The sequence below is a fragment of the Bos grunniens genome, chromosome 5 (genome assembly GCF_055505025.1).
Source record: "Bos grunniens cultivar Pamir isolate PY7600 chromosome 5, Bosgru_T2T1.0, whole genome shotgun sequence".
In the NCBI taxonomy this organism is placed as follows: Eukaryota; Metazoa; Chordata; class Mammalia; order Artiodactyla; family Bovidae; genus Bos; species Bos grunniens.
Genome location: NC_141169.1, coordinates 35,273,442 through 35,290,345, shown reverse-complemented (window position 1 = coordinate 35,290,345; position 16,904 = coordinate 35,273,442). Strand labels below are relative to the sequence as shown.

General features: G+C 39.9%; 1 long non-coding RNA gene across 1 annotated transcript in view; it reads right to left on the bottom strand.

The window, feature by feature from the left end:
* Positions 1-272: 272 nt before the first annotated feature.
* The window catches only part of LOC147371762 (uncharacterized), a 54,533-nt gene continuing 37,901 nt past the window's right edge, over positions 273-16,904 (bottom strand). Inside the window, exon 2 of the long non-coding RNA XR_015163743.1 lies at positions 273-2,057. This is a non-coding gene — a long non-coding RNA (uncharacterized LOC147371762). The remainder of the gene's footprint in view (positions 2,058-16,904) is intronic.

The following is a 16,904-nucleotide window of genomic DNA, read 5'->3' as shown; positions in this document are numbered from 1 at the left end:
CAGGGAGTGTCATGATCACACTTAAGAGGGGAAAACAGTGAAGAAAAAAATGAAGAATACTGCTTTCTTGTATTCCAAAAGAAAACAATTTAGAATGCTTCAAAACTATAATGACAAGTTGACTTTACCACAACCACATAATGGGCCATCTATAGCTAACGGCAACCAGTACTTTCTCAAAGCACTTCTCTAGCTCTACTAGCCCTGGGGGTGGGGAAGAAGGTTATCCTTAAAAAATAAATAAAAACTACTATTTCTCAGTCACACTGGTGTTTTTTTTTTTTTTTTTTTTTTTACTTTAAAATCTTGTATTGGTTTTGCCATACATCAACATGAATCCGCCACGGGTGTACACATGTTCCCCATCCTGAACCCCCCTCCCACCTCCCTCCCCATACCATCCCTCTGGGTCATCCCAGTGCACCAGCCCCAAGCTTCCTGTATCGTGCATCGAACCTGGACTGGCGATTCATTTCTTATATGATATTATACATGTTCAGTTTTCAAAAGTGAACTAATAATCATCATAAGTCTTCTATTTGAAAATCCACCAAGGACTTAAGACAGCAAAATAAATTACAGTTTTAGTTCTAAATTTTTCCAGATCCTGTTTCTCTTCAAAAAGTTGAGGTGGCTGGCTCCCAGCTGGCCAACCTTAAAGAAAGATAAGACAGAACAAGTATTTCCTCTGAAAGAGTCCAGGCAATGTGGAATAGTGTGGAGGGAGCCCCGAAGCACTCAGCCTCTCCCTCTGCAAGTGTTGGTCGCTCAGTCATGTCCAACTCTTTGCGACCCCATGGACAATACCTGTCAGGCTTCTCTGTCCATGGGATTCTGCAGGCAAGAATACTGGAGTGGGTCGCCACTCCCTTCTCCAGGAAATCTTCATTCCCCTCTCCAGGGAATCTTCCTAACCCAGGGATTTGAACTCAGGTCTCCTGCATTGCAGATTCTTTACCATCTGAGCCACCCAGGAAGCCTCTTTCTCTGTAACCTTGCCCTCAAAATCAGAGTCCTGCGGAAGAGGCAGGTCACAGGACAGGAGGTGCTGGCAGTCCTCTCTCCTATTTTAAAAGGACTATAGCAGTTGCTTATTATGAGAGCTGAGTGGAAGGCATCCCAGATTCTTAGGCCACTGGGTGTATGTCTATTTTCAAGTCTCTGATATTTGCAATGACACATCCTTTAAACATCTAGAAGCCAGTTTCTGGTCAAGTTAAAAATATCGGCAAGTGAATATAGATTCCAAATCCTGCTGCTGCTGCTGCTGCTGCAAGTCGCTTCAGTCATGTCCGACTCTGTGCGACCCCATAGATGGCAGCCCACCAGGCTCCCCCATCCCTGGGATTCTCCAGGCAAGAACACTGGAGTGGGTTGCCATTTCCTTCTCCAATGCATGAAAGTGAAAAGTGAAAGTGAAGTCACTCAGTCGTGTCTGACTCTTAGCGACCCCATGGACTGCAGCCTACCAGGCTCCTCCATCCATGGGATTTTCCAGGCAAGAGTGCTGGAGTGGGGTGCCATTGCCTTCTCCGTTCCAAATCCTAAATGTGAGCAAATGAAATTTGTGTCTTATTAAAAGAAAAACATTTACCAAGGAGTGTTAGTTCAGTAATATAGGAAGGATTATTAATATGCTAACGATTCACAACATTCATAAGTCAAAGAAGTAATAAATCTCAATAAAAGCCAAAAGGATCTTTTGGCTAAAACGTGACAGCTATTCATAACTAAAGAAAAAATATCTCATTAAACTGGGGTGGTTGTTGTTCAGCAGTTGAGTCATGTCTGACTCTTGGCGACCCCATGTACTGCAGCACGCCAGGCTTCCCTGTCCTTCACTGTCTCCTGGAGTTTCCTCAAACCCATGTCCATTGAGTTGGTGATGCCATCCAACCATCTCATCCTCTGCTGTGCCCTTCTCCTTTGCCTTCAATCTTTCCCAGCATCAGGGTCTTTTCCAGTGAGTAGACTCTTCCCATCAGGTCACCACAGTATTGGAGCTTCAGCTTCAGCATCAGTCCTTCCAAAGAATATTCAGGATTGATTTCCAAATCCTACATGTGAGCAAACAAAATTTAACTAATGTTTCTTAACATTAATTAATGTTTCTTATTGAAAAAGTAACATTTACTGAGAAGGGTTAATTCAATAACATAAGAAGAATTATTAATATGTTAATGATTCATCACTTTTATAAATCAAGGGAGAAATACAATCTCAATAAAGCCAAAAAGGTATTTGCTAGAATGTGACAGCTATTCATAATTAAAGAAAAACTATCTCATTAAACTTAGGTAGAGGAAGCTTATTTTACCATGACAAAGAATTTTATCTAAACTGGTATCACGTTTAACAATGAAACACTAAGAGAATTCCCAAAGTCAGAGTTAAGGCAAAGATGCTCTTCATTACTTTTTAAAGTGCAAAAATGAAAATCTAAATGTTCAGCAACTGTGTAAAAAATAATTTCTGATATGCATATAATATAGAATCATGCAGGTGGTATAGTCATGCTGTACATTATGTGTACATGTATGCATGAGATTCATAGGCACATAATACAGTTGACCCTTGAACAATAAGAGGACTAGGGGTCTAACCTTACAGAGTTGAAAATCTGCATATAACTTTACCATCAGCCTTCCTATCCAAGGTTCCACATCTGCAGATTCAACCAACTGCAGATCACACAGTACTGTGGTATTTAACGCAAAAAACCCACATGTAAGTGGACCCACACAGTTCACCTCTGTGTTGTTCAAGGGTCAACTACATGCATAAATCTATACATATGTAGGAACTGTATGTTTGTAAATACAAAATATATTTATTTATATAATGCTTTTGCTACACAATTAAATTCACACAAACTGTTAACAGTGATTCTTTTAGAAGAGTGGAATTGGTAGAATTGAAGAATTAGAATGGAAAGATCCTACGTAAAGAGAGTCCTGTTTAAAGAGCAATTCTGTACATTATGAAATTTGCATTTATAAACAAAAGTAGGTATCAGTTCAGTTCAGTTCAGTCAGTCAGTCATGTCCGACCCTTTGCGACCCCATGAATTGCAGCACACCAGGCCTCCCTGTCCATCACCAACTCCCAGAGTTCACTCAAACTTATGTCCATTGAGTCAGTGATGCCATCCAGCCATCTCATCCTCTGTCGCCCCCTTCTCTTCCTGCTCCCAATCCCTCCCAGCATCAGGGTCTTTTCCAATGAGTCAACTCTACATGAGGTGGCCAAAGTATTGGAGTTTCAGCTTTAGCATCATTCCTTCCAAAGAATACCCAGGACTGATCTTTGGAATGGACTGGTTGGATCTCTTTGCAGTCCAAGGGACTCTCAAGAGTCTTCTCCAACACCACAGTTCAAAAGCATCAATTCTTCGGCGCTCAGCTTTCTTCACAGTCCAACTCTCACATCCATACATGACTACTGGAAAAACCATAGCCTTGACTAGACTGATCTTTGTTGGCAGAGTAATGTCTCTGCTTTTCAATATGCTATCTAGGTTGGTCATAATTTTCCTTCCAAGGAGTAAGCATCTTTTAATTTCATGGCTGCAATCACCATCTGCAGTGATTTTGGAGCCCAAAAAATAAAGTCTGACACTGTTTCCACTGTTTCCCCATCTATTTCCCATGAAGTGATGGGACCAGATGCCATGATCTTAGTTTTCTGAATGTTGAGCTATAAGCCAACTTTTTCACTCTCCTCTTCCACTTTCATCGAGAAGCTTTTTAGTTCCTCTTCACTTTCTGCCATAAGGGTATAAGACATATTAATACATCAAAAAGTAATCTAAATGATATACCCCTAAATTTTGATTTTCATTGTTATTGTTTTATGAATAATTTTTCCCTTTGTTCTTTGGTCACGTTTTCCAAGTTCTATTAATCACGTGTTCATTTTGCAACTAAGGAAAAGACTAAAGAAAACTATGGCAATGTTTACTTTGTAGATCACACTAAACTATTGCAGAGTTCATAGGGGAATCTGTTTATCATAATCTGGTTTCTAGAAGGGTCATGATGCCTCCTAACTCTATCACAATCTTATAAAACAATTGGGAAGGCTAAATGCTTCCATTTTATTGCAGGGACAGCTCTTTTTTCTATGCTTGTGTGATTTGGTCTTTTCTCTGGGGTTCAAAACCTTGGAATCAATCTTTATTCCTTTCCCTCTTTTCCATCTGGAGTTTTTCATGAAATTCTCTCAATAATCCTTCCTTCATTTCACACATCTCTTTTCCATTCTGATCCCATACCCTCTACTGGTCTAGGGCTTACTTACCTCACATCTGGACCACTGAGACATCTCATGGGGTCTCCTTGCCTGCCAGTATTGTCCCTCTATGTTCACGTCTCCCTGTCTTGCCCTCATGTCATTCATTGCTATGTGCACCCTTTACAGTATCCAAGTACTCTAGTCCTTGTTTCCCTAACCTTCCTACCTCCCACATTCCTCCTTCCATGTCTATGCTCTTGACATTTCTCCTTGCAATAAATAGTGCCTAAGTTTCATGCCTTCTTCCTAATTAATCCCACCCCCATCATGGTCTCTGCTCCCTCCTCATCCCTGTATATTTCCAATCCTTCATTGTACACATTTCTTAAGCATGCACTATATACCAGACATTGAACTAGACAGGGAGTGCTGACTAGTTTTCTACATTAGTGACTAGACCTCAAAGGTTATGAATCTCAAGTTCATAACATTTTGTGCTTCAATATTTTACCATATTCTCCAATAGCAACAGAGTTCTCCAGGTGCCCTACACCACTGCTTCCCTCTGACTCAAATCTCAAGATATCTTTATTGCACTCAACAATTAATACATACCTCATATATTCTAGGCTTTATGCTATATTCTAGGAATATAAAGGTGAATAAGACCTGTTTTGTACTTACCAAGAGCTTCAGTTTAATGGGGAAGGTGGACAGGAAAGTGAATATAGCAATGAGTAAAAGGTACTCTAACAGAAATGTACAGAAGAACAAAAGAGAGTGTTTAATTCTACCTGGGAGGAGCAAGGAAAGCTTCTCATATGAAATAATACTTGAACTGATAGCAGATAGAAAAGGAGAGTATTCCAAACATTAAGAATAGTATTGCGAAGTATTTAACACAAAGTATTAAATAGCACAGCTTGTCAGGAAACCATAAGCATTTCCGTATGACTGGAGCACATGAGACTAGGGAGTTGGGTTGGGGCCAGATCTTATTTTGACTTGTTTTGCATTTGAGAGAGTGAGTAAACAGTAAATAATTTTAAGCAACGAAGTAACATGATTAGGTTCGTGTTTTGAAAAGTACCTCTCGTGGCTATATGGAAAATAGCTGAGGAGGGGTGAGTGACAGGCTAAACAAAAAGTCGCAGGAGGTTGTTATAGTCCAGGAAATTAATGAAAACCAAGCAAGAAATGGAGTAGAAGAGTGGGGATGAAGATGGTGAAAAGGAAATGGTTTGGAGAAATATCAAAGAGGTGACATCAACGGGACTTACCAACTTTTGGTTTTTAAAGAATAAATAAGAGAGAAGATTAAACAATGACTTCTGAGTTTCTCATTTAAGTTATATAGATCTCAGGCAGAAAATATGGTAGGAATTGATGCTTTATAGAAGGAGGGTATGTATGAGTAGCTTGGTAGGCCTTGAGGTAGAAGGTCTTGGGAGCTGTTGGATATATGTCTTAAATGCAAGATTTTGTTTGGGTCAGAAGTACAGATTTAGAAGTGAGAGTATCAATAGTGGTCATAATGATGCACACGTGTGTACATGCTCAGTCGCTCAGCTGTGTCTGACTCTTTGTGGCCCCAAGGACTGGGGCTTCCCTGTCCACAGAATTTTCCAGGCAAGAATACTGGAGTGGGTTGCCATTTCTTCCTTCAGGGGATCTTACTGACCCAGATATCAAACCTTCATCTTCTGTATCTCCTAGATTATCAAGCAGATTCTCACCAGTGAGCTACCTGGGAAGCCCTCCATAATCATGACAATGGGTAATATTATCCAGAGAAATGCATGTGATGACAAGAGGTGCTAAAGACAGAGCTCCAGAAAAACAAACCATCAAGGGACCAGAGTACAGGGAGCCAGGAAAGGATCCCGGGAAGAAATGGTTGAAGAAATAGGAGGACAAACCAAATAAGCTATTGTATGAGTTTCCTACTGCTGCTGTAACAAATAATTACAACTTTAGTAGCTTAAAGCAATGCAAATTTATCACCTTACAGTTCTATAGGTTTAGAAGTCCAAGACACACCTCACTGGTCTAAAGTCAAGGTGTGTACAGAGTAGCTTTCCTATTTGAAGACTCTAGGGTAGAATTAACTTCCTTGCCCTTTCCATCTTCTGGAGGCCACCTGGATTCCTGGGCATTTTTCTTGTCTTCAAAGCCACCAACAGTGGGTCCAGTAAGCCTCAGATCATATCACTCTGCTCTTGCTTCTGTTGTCACACCACTTTCTTTTGACTCTCTTATTCTGCCTCCTTCCACGTTTGTTTTTGTTGTTCTTTTTTTGGACACACCATGCAGCTTATAGAATCATAGTTCCCCAACCAGGGACTGATCCCATGCTCCCTGAAATGGAAGAACAGAGCCCTAACCACTGGACTGCCAAGGAATTCCCAACTCTTTCATTTTTTAAGGACCCTTGTGATTATAGTGGGTTTACCTGGATAATCCATGCTATTCTCCCTATCAGCTGATTAGTTATCTTAATTGTATCTGCAACCTCAATTCCCCTTGGCCATGTAACCTAACATAGTCACAGTTTCCAGGGATTAGTACATTGGAGGTAGAGGAGGGGTGCACAGAGGAGGTTCATTCCTGACTATCCCAGCTGGTCATTTCAGGAACAAGTCAACCAAACAAAACCATTAAAGGAATATAGGAGTAGTGGTGACCCTGGACAAATTAGTCGATCTTTTTTCCTCCCTGTGTCTATCTACAAAATGGAGATAACAAACCTATATCATAGGATGGATATGGGCTTAAATGGGTTAGTATTTATAAAGTACATAAAACTGTGCCTGCTTAAAATTTTTTAAAAAAGAAATTAGAGATATTAAATAAGTCAAGGACTTAAAACTGGCTTTTGGATTTGTTAATTAGGCAGTTAGTGGTCTTCATCATTACAGTGCAGGGATATGATGGTTGTAGTCTAATTATGGTAAATTAAAGGTAAGATAAAAGATAAAGGTGACTCACTGGAAAAGACCCAGATGCTGGCAAAGATTGAAGGTGAAAGGAGAATGGGGTGGGAGAGGATGAGATGGTTAGATAGCATCACCAATGCAATGGACATCAATTGGAGCAAATTCTGGAAGATATTGGAGGGCAGAGGAGCCTGGCATGCTATAGTCCTTGGGGTCGAAAAGAGTTAGACACTACTTAGCAACCAAACAACAACAAAAAATTTCAATATCTCTCATTCTGTGACTGAACAATGAACAAAGGTAAGAAATTGGAGAACTCAAGTAAATACAATGTTTTTGAAAAGTTGTTTAGGAATAGAAAGAGAAAGTGGGCAAGAGAAGCCTTAGCTAGAGGCAGGTGGGAAGTTACAGGAAATCTGAATACAATGTCATGCTATGGGGAAGCAAATGTAGATAGAAAGGCTGAGTATATGAGAACAGGAATACAGGAATAGTTGATGTAATAAAATCCCAGAGGAGGTGTAATAGATGTGATCAACAGTTCAGATATAGGAGTTCACTTTGAACAGAAGAAACAATTAATTCTCTGAGTCTAAAGGGAAAGCTAGGAGGGTGAATCCCAGGAATTAAATACAGTTCTTTTCCTTGTTGCTGTCTATCAGTAAGAATTATTCACAACCCTCCACCTGAGGCTATGACGCCAGCATTCTTATTCAGCATTCAATATCAGTGAGGGTTACCTCCTTCTCAGGAAGTTTCTATTGAGTCTTCAAGTTTAGAATTAGCCAATGAAAATCTCATTTTTTTTCAGGGTTGCTAATTTTATAAACAATACCTGTCCCTTTCAAAAGATGCGTCTGACCAAGGTATGTATGTTACACTGCCTCTCCCCACATTTTTCTATTTTTCTGATTAAAAAATAAAGGCAGAGAAAATCAATCCAATTAGGTATAAGTTCATGTTAACAAAACAAGCCTTCTTTATTTACTTTTAACTTTCCATCACAGAAATTTTCAAATGTACACTAAAGAAAATAATAAAATAAACTCCCGATACCCATCATTTCAATAATTACAACCTATAGCCAGTTTTGTTTCATCTGTAACCCCTTCTCATCACACCTCCACTCCCAGTATTTTAGAGCAAATAGTCTTCCTTAAAAAATAAAACCACTACAATATTATAAAGTAATTAGCCTCCAATTAAAGTAAATAAATTTAAAAAATAAAATTGCTATGTTACAAAAAAATAAAATAAAACGTTTAAACTTAGTGATTACACACTTTACATATCTGTTTTTCTTTCATCACCTCACCAAGACACTAGATACAGTAGGGAACCACTTTATACAAAGATTTAGTAGCAAAATAAAAGTATTAACAAAGTCTCATTTTAGATGTTAATTTGAGAATTGTTTTTAAAATACCAAGAATTGTGCAATTATTAAAAATCACGTAATTTCAGAATTGGTAAGCAAGTAAATATTTTTCATGTTCTTGTCACCACAGCAGCTCAAACAGAAATGCCTATCTATCCTTTATGAACATCCCGTTTGTATAGTTTGGAATGGAATCATTGGTGATTATTTTTCAGATTAACACTTGCCATTATTCTAATGTAAAATTGTTTTTAATAGCCTGAAAACATGTGCCCACAATGGTGCTTGAAAACTCTCTCCCATATTAATAGCTTTGGAAGAAGTTAAATGTGATAAATTGCTCTGAAGAAGTCAAGTTCCACAACAGGCAGTATTGTTTGTTTGGAATAGGGCTCACTGCAAAATATCAGAAGTGATGCTGAGACACTTACATGCAGCGGCACTTCAATGCAGCAACACATTTTTAACCTTTAAAACCGTCTAGTATCTGGGCAAGGATAATGGAGAAAAAATGCTGGTGACTCAGCTGCAAGATCAATATCACTGTAATAGATTTATAGGCTCTGAAATAGTATTCTAGCCCACAGTACCTCCACCACCACCATTCATTTTATATTTATTCCTATTGGGATATTATACCAGACCTTCAAGAATATAATACTTGCATAAAATGCAACTGTTCTATCAAAATTAATGTAGATACCTGGATGTACACTAGACAACACTATTTTTACAGATCTTCCCTGGTGGCTCAGATGGTAAAGCGTCTGTCTACAATGCAGGAGACCTGGGTTCAATCCCTGGTTTGGGAAGATCCCCTAGAGAAGGAAATGGCAATCCACTCCAGTACTCTTGCCTGGAAAATCCCACAGACAGAGGAGCCTGGTAGGCTACAGTTCATGGGGTCACAAATGCCTGGAAAATCCCATGGACAGAGGAGCCTGGTAGGCTACAGCCCATGGGGTCGCAAACAGTCGGACACGAGTGAGCGATTTCACTTTCTTTCTTTCTTTCAAGATAGAAGATGAAAAGGAAAAGATTTAAGACTGTTTTTTAATTTTGTTTTTCAAAATAGCTTTTACCAACTACATTTGCCAGTCCTTGAAGCTAAATATAACGCTCTGGCTAAGTTTTGGCCAGAGGGATGTACATGAAAGTGCTACCTGGCAGTTTACAAGACTTTATGCAGAGGGTGAAAGTGAAAGTGAAAATGATGTTGCTCAGTCGTGTCTGACTTTTTGCAACCCCGTGGACTGTAGCCCACCAGGCTTCTCCATCCATGGGATTCTCCAGGCAAGAATACTGGAGTGGGTTGCCATTTCCTCCTCCAGGGGATCTTCCCGACCCAGAGGTGGAATCCAGGTCTCCCGCATTGCGGGCAGACGCTTTAACCTCTGAGCCACTGAGGTTTACCTTCTGCAGAGGGTAGCTGGAGTCTTTTAAGCAAATGGTGTTGGGGAAACTAGATATCTATATGCAAAAGAATGAAACTGGACCCTACCTAACACATTTACAAAAGCTAATCTAATATGGATCAAAGACCTAAATATAACAGCAAAATTATAAAACTCTTCAAAGAAAACACAGAAGGAAAGCTTCATGACATTGGATTTGGTAATGATTCCCCACATAAAAGCACAAGCAACAAAATAAGAAACAAATAAATTAGTTTATATCAAAATGTAATACTTTTATGCATCAAATGATACTATCAACAGAGTGAAACAGCAGCCTGTGGAGTGGGAAAAAATATTTGCAAATTATGTATCTGATAAGGGGTTCATGCCCCAAATATATCAAGAACTCTTACAACTGGCAAACAGCAAGAAGAAAACAATCCAATTGAAAAATGGACAAAGGAGTTAAGTAGACATCTCTCCAAAGAAGATATACAAATGGCCAATAAGTACGTGAAAAGATACTCAACATCAGGAATCTTTAGAGAGATGATAGAGAAAAACCACATGAGATATCACTTCATGTGCATTACAGTGGATATTATCAGAACGCCTGAAAATAACAAATGTTGGTGAGGATGCAGAGAAATTAGAACCTTTGTGCACTACTGGTAGGAATGCAAAATGAAAGCAGGATGCTATAGAAAGCAGGATGACAATTTCTCAAAAAGTTACAAATAGAGTTACCACATGATATACCAATTCCACGTATGGATACATACTTAAAAGAATTAAAAGAAAGGACTCCAAGAGATATTTGGACATCTATGTTTCTTAGCAGCGTTCTTGACAATAGCCAAAAAGTGGAAGCAACACAAGTTGGATAAATGGATATACAAAATGTAGTACTTTATTCAGCCTTAACAAGGAAGGAAATTTGCACACATGCTACAACACGGATGAACCTAGAACACATTATGTTAAATGAAAAATTCCAATCACAAAAAGACAACTACAGTGTGATTCCACTCATACACGGTACACAGCATAGTCAAATTCATAGAGCCAGAAAATAGAATGGTGGTTTCCAGGCACTGGGGAGAGGAGAGACTGAGGAGTTATTCTTCAATGGGTACAGAGCCAAGGGAACATGCTGTTAATAGCAAACACCCTTTTCCAACAACAGAAGAGACGACTCTACACATGTACATCACCAGATGGTTAATATCAAAATCAGACTGATTATCTTCTTTGCAGCTGAGATGGAGAACTTCTATATATACTCAGTGAAAACAAGACCTGGAGCTGTGTGTGGCTCAGATCATGAGCTTTATTGAAAAATTCAATAGGGGATAAGAAAGTAGGCGAAACCACTAGGCAGTTCTGGTATGAGTTAAATCAAATCCCTTATAACGAGTATAGAATGGAGGTGATGGATAGATTTAAGGAAATAGATCTGGTACACAGAGTTTCTGAAGAACTATGAATGATACTTCACAATGATGTACAAGAGGCAGTGAGAAAAACCATCTCAAAGAAAAAGAAATGCAAGAAGGCAAAGCAATTGTCTGAGGAGGCTTTACAAATAGCTGAGGAAAGAAGAGAAGCAAAAGGCAAGGGAAAAAGGGAAAAATATACCCAACGAATGCAGAGTTCCAGAGAATAGCAAGGAGAGATAAGAAGGACTTTTAAAATGAACAATGCAAAGAAATAGAGGAAAACAATAGAAAGAGAAAGACTAGAGATCTGCTGAATAAAATTGGAGATATCAAGTGAACATTTCATGCAGGCATGGGCATGATAAAGGACAAAAACAGTAAGGACCTAAGAGAAGCAGAAGAGATCAGCAGGAGAGGTGGCAAGAATACACAGAATCGTACAAGAAAGGTCTTAATGACCTGGATACCCATGGTGGTGTGGTCACTTACCTAGAGCCAGACATGCTGGAGTGTGAAGTCAACTGGGCCTTAGGAAGCACAACTACAAACAAAGCTAGTGGAGGTGATGGAATTCCAGTGGTGCTATTTCAAATCCTAAAAGATGATGCTGTTAAAGTGCTATACTCAATATGTCAGCGAATTTGGAAAATTCAGCAGTGGCCACAGGACTGAAAAAGGTCAGCTTTCATTCCAGTCCCACAGAAGGGCAATGCTAAAGAATGTACAAATTGCTGCACAACTGTGCTCATTTCACACGCGAGCAAGTAGTAGCAGAGTGCTCCATCATATCTGACTCTTTTCGACCCTATGGACTATAGCCCACCAGGCTCCTCTCTTTGTGGAATTTTCCAGGCAAGAATATTGGAGTGGGTTGCCATTTTCATCTCCAGGGGATCTTCCTGACCCAGGGATTGAACCCGTGTCTCCTGCATCTCCTGCATTGGCAGGTGAGTTCTTTACCACTGCCCCTCCTTGGAACAAGGTTATGCTCAAAATCCTTAGAGCTAGGCTATAGCAGTATGTGAGCCAAGAACTTCCAGGTGTAGAAACTGGGTTTAGAAAAGGCAGAGGAACCAGAGATCAAATTGCCAACATTTGTTAGATCATGGAGAGAGCAAAGGAATTCCAGAAAATCATCTACTTCTTTATCATTGACTATGCAAAAGCCTTTGACTGTGTAGATCACAACAAACTGTGGAAAATTTTTGAAGAGATGGGAATACCAGACCACCTTACCTGCCTGCTGAGAAACCTGTACACAGATCAAGATGCAACAGTTAGAGCCAGATATAGAACAGCTGACTGGTTCAAAATTGGGAGAGGAGTAGTCTAGGCTGTATATTGTCACCTTGCTTATTTAATTTATATGCAGAGTACATCAAGTGATATGCTGGGCTGGATGAATCCCAAGCTGGAATCAAGATTGTCAGAAGAAATCTCAACAATCTCAAATAGCAGATGATACCACCCAAATGGCAATGTGAAAAAGAGCTAAAGACTCTCTTGATGAGGGTAAAAGAGGGGAGTAAAAAAGCTGACTTGAAACTCAACATTCAAAAAACGAAGATCATGGCATCCAGTCTCATCACTTCATGGCTAATAGAAGGGGGGATAGTGGAAGCAGTGACAGATTTTCTTTTCTTGGGCTCCAAAATCACTATGGATGGTGACTGCAGCCGTGAAATTAAAAGACACTTTTAGGAAGTGTTGTGTGTGTCAGTCTTTCAGTGGTGTCCAACTCTTTGTGACCCCATGGACTGTAGCTTGCCAGGCTCCTCTGTCCATGGAATTCTCCAGGCAAGAATACCGGAATGAGTAGCCCTTCCCTTCTGCAGCAGATCCTCCTGACCCAGGGATCAAACTTGTACCTTCTGCATTGTTGGCAAATTCTTTACCATCTGAGCCACCAGGGAGCTATGACAAACCTATACAGCATATTAAAAAGCAGAGACATCACTTTGCATAAAGGTCCATATAATCAAAGCTATGGTTTTTCCAGTAGTCATGTACGGATGTGAGAGTTGGACTATGGTCCAAGAAGGCTGAGTACCACAAAATTGATGCTTTCAAACTGTGGTTCTGGAAAAGACTCTTGAGAGTTCCTTGGACTGCAAGGTGATCAAACTAGTCAATCCCAAAGGAAATCAACCCTGAATATTTTTTGGAAGGACTGATGAAGCTGAAGCTCCAATGTTTTGGCCACCTGATGAAAAGAGCTAACTCAATGGAAAAGACCCTGATGCTGGGAAAGATTGAAGGCAAAAGGAGAAGGGGGTGGCAGAGGATGAGACTGTTAGACAGCATCACCTACTCAAAGGACATGAATTTGAGCAAACTCAGGGAGATAGTGAAGGAGAGAGGAGCCTGGCTTGCTATGATCCATGGGGTCACTAAGAGTTGGACATGACTTAGAGATTGCTGCTGCTGCCACTAAGTCACTTCAGTCGTGTCCAACTCTGTGTGACCCCATAGACGGCAGCCCAATAGCAAGTTTCTGTTTGGGAAGATGGAAAAGTTATCTGGATATAGATATAGATAAAGCCTAGCTCTAAGGATTTTGAGCATAACCTTGTTCCAATCTGGATATAGATTGTAATGATGCATCCACAACAATGTGAATGTACTTAATGCCACTACTAAACTAACCATACACTTAAAAAGGTTAAGATGGCAAATTTTATCTTATGTGTATTTTAATACACACCTTAATAAATGTAGTTGATGTCTCCTTCGCCCTCTTTCTTTATTCCTGTCTCTTTCCTGCTGCTGGAATGCAGATGTGATGCCTGGAACTGGAGCAGTCTTCTTGGACTTCACATGTTGTGTTTTGCACCACTCTAAAGGTACCATTCAGAGAAGGCAATGGCACCCCACTCCAGTACTCTTGCCTGGAGAGTCCCATGGACGGAAGAGCCTGGTGGGCTGCAGTCCATGGGGTCGCTGAAAGTCAGACACGACTGAGTGACTTCACTTTCACTTTTCACTTTCATGCATTGGAGAAGGAAATGGCAACCCACTCCAGTGTTCTTGCCTGGAGAATCCCAGGGACAGGGGAGCCTGGTGGGCTGCCGTCTATGGGGTCGCACAGAGTCGGACATGACTGAAACGACTTAGCAGCAGCAGCAGCAAAAGTACCATTTGGGCTTCCCCAGTGGTTTAGCAGGTAATGAATCCACCTGCACTGCAGGAGTCACAGGAAATGTGGGTTTGATACCTGGATGGGAAAAATCCCCTGGAGGAGGGCATGGCATCCCACTCCAGTATTCTTGCCTGGAGAATCCCATGGACAGAGGAGCCTGGCGGGCTATAGTCCATAGGGCTGCAAAGAGTCCAATATGACTGAAGCGACTTAGCACCCACACATGCACCACAGTACTATTTACATAGTATTTATATACTTTTACATAAGAGAGAAATATTCTTATTTAACTTATTTGATTACTATCACTTGTAAACAAACCTAATCCTAATTAATACAATAGATTATATGTCTATATATCTTATGACACCAGTATTCATAGGCAATAACCTTCAGAATTCAGTGGAATATGGACTGTTACAATAAAGTGAACAAATTCCAAATGTGTGTCTAATTCTGAACATCAGACCATCTGGCAGGATAAAAAGGCAATATATATAATAGTGCAAAAATCCCATTTTTCAATTTATTTAGGAAATCACCTTGTAGTAACAAACATTGTCAAACTATGAAATGGTTCATAATGGATAACTAAAACAATTTTTCTGCCAATGTTATGCAATTGTTAAAAAGAACAAAGCACGTATATGTAGAAGCCAAAGTTAGAATCAAAAAGTTACATTGCTTTCCATTTGTGTAGGAAAAAACTGACCTGTGTGCTTACATATGTAGGAAAGAGACAGAATAATAGCTAATATGTAAACACACACACTACATGCTAGCTTTCATCCTAAAACCTTTGCTTAGATTATATCTATACATTGTCTAAACATGCCTGTGAGGTGTAGAACTTTATTTTTCCTGTTTTGCAACTGAGGAAATTGAGGCACAGAAAGGCAACATTCCTTGTCCAAGGTCACACAAATAGTAAATGTCAGAGCCAGATTATTAAGCATGTCTGCCTCTTCTGAAGGTTGATGGTAATGGGGAACTGTAGTGAAGGTAATGATTATACTCTTCTATTCAGTTTGACTTTTTATTATGACTGTATATTACGTTTTTAATAAATAGTTGGTGATGGGAAGAAAAACGCTAAAGAAATATAAGGTAATAAAACCATGGTTATCCCCCAGAGAGTTAAATAGAGCTGAATTCAGAAAACATTTAGGATATCAACAGAGAAAAAAAGAAGTAATAAATAGAAACTTTTATAGTGTATTATATGTCAAAAGTCAGGATGATATCTCTTAGTACATTTAGTCAAGCAGATAGTATTGTGTGATGCAACATCTGTTAAATAATACTTGGACACTAAACACAGCCAGCCACTATAAAAACAAATAAACAAACAATATTTAATAACTTGCCTAGAAGACACAAAAGAATAAAAAGGAAAAATTAGATTAATGATATGGAATTAAAATATCAGATTAAATAAATATATGCACAATGCACCATGGTACCATACACTGTTGTAAGAACTGTTTCTACCCAACTGTAGGGAATTGGAGCAGACTCTGTAGTGCTCCGGCCTTTTGTTGTGTTCTAGCCAACTTTTACTCTCAGTGTCTGAAACTGCCTTTGGGGACTCCATTCCTCCACTCCCCACCTCACCCCAGAACCACAGAAAGCACCAGCCATTGCTTCCAGCAGGCCAAGGTGCCAAGGGATCAACACTCCCACACCCATCCTAACAGTCCTCATCCAATAACTCATCTTAGCAGTTGGTGTATAAATACTACAGCTTCCTCCCCCTGCAGTTGGGGCAATTCTGAGGAATGTTTTGAACTCTTTCCCAGAGTTCTTCCATGGAATCAAGCTTCAGCCACCCACTGGAGTAACTGGCTACATAATGTACCCTTTATTAGCTATCTTCCTTTTTCCTGGTGTCACTTCCCCACCTTCCTGCTGTATTGTTTTCTCCACTTTCCAAATAAATTCTCACTCTGAAATCCTTGCCTGAGGGTCTACTTTCAGGAGAACCCAAATTATGATAGGAGGCTTCATTCAGTATTGCTGTCTCTATGAATAGCAGCCCCTGGAAATGTCCATGGCTCAACCTGTGAAACCATCCAAGGCAGCTCTGTAAATATATTAACATCTTCATTTCCACAGCAACGGGAACAAGAAAGAAGATGAAAAGATGCCATGCTTTAGTTCTGAGGGCTTCCTTAGTGGCTCAGCTGGTAAAGAATCCGCCTGTAATATGGAAGGCCTGAGTTCGATTCCTGGGTTGGGAAGATCCCCTGGATGAACGGAATGGCTACCCACTCCAGTATCCTGGCCTGGAAAATTCCATGGACTGTATAGTCCTTGGGGTCACCAAAGTCAGACATACCTGAATGACTTTCACTTCATAAATGCAAGTCACTGTTTTGAACT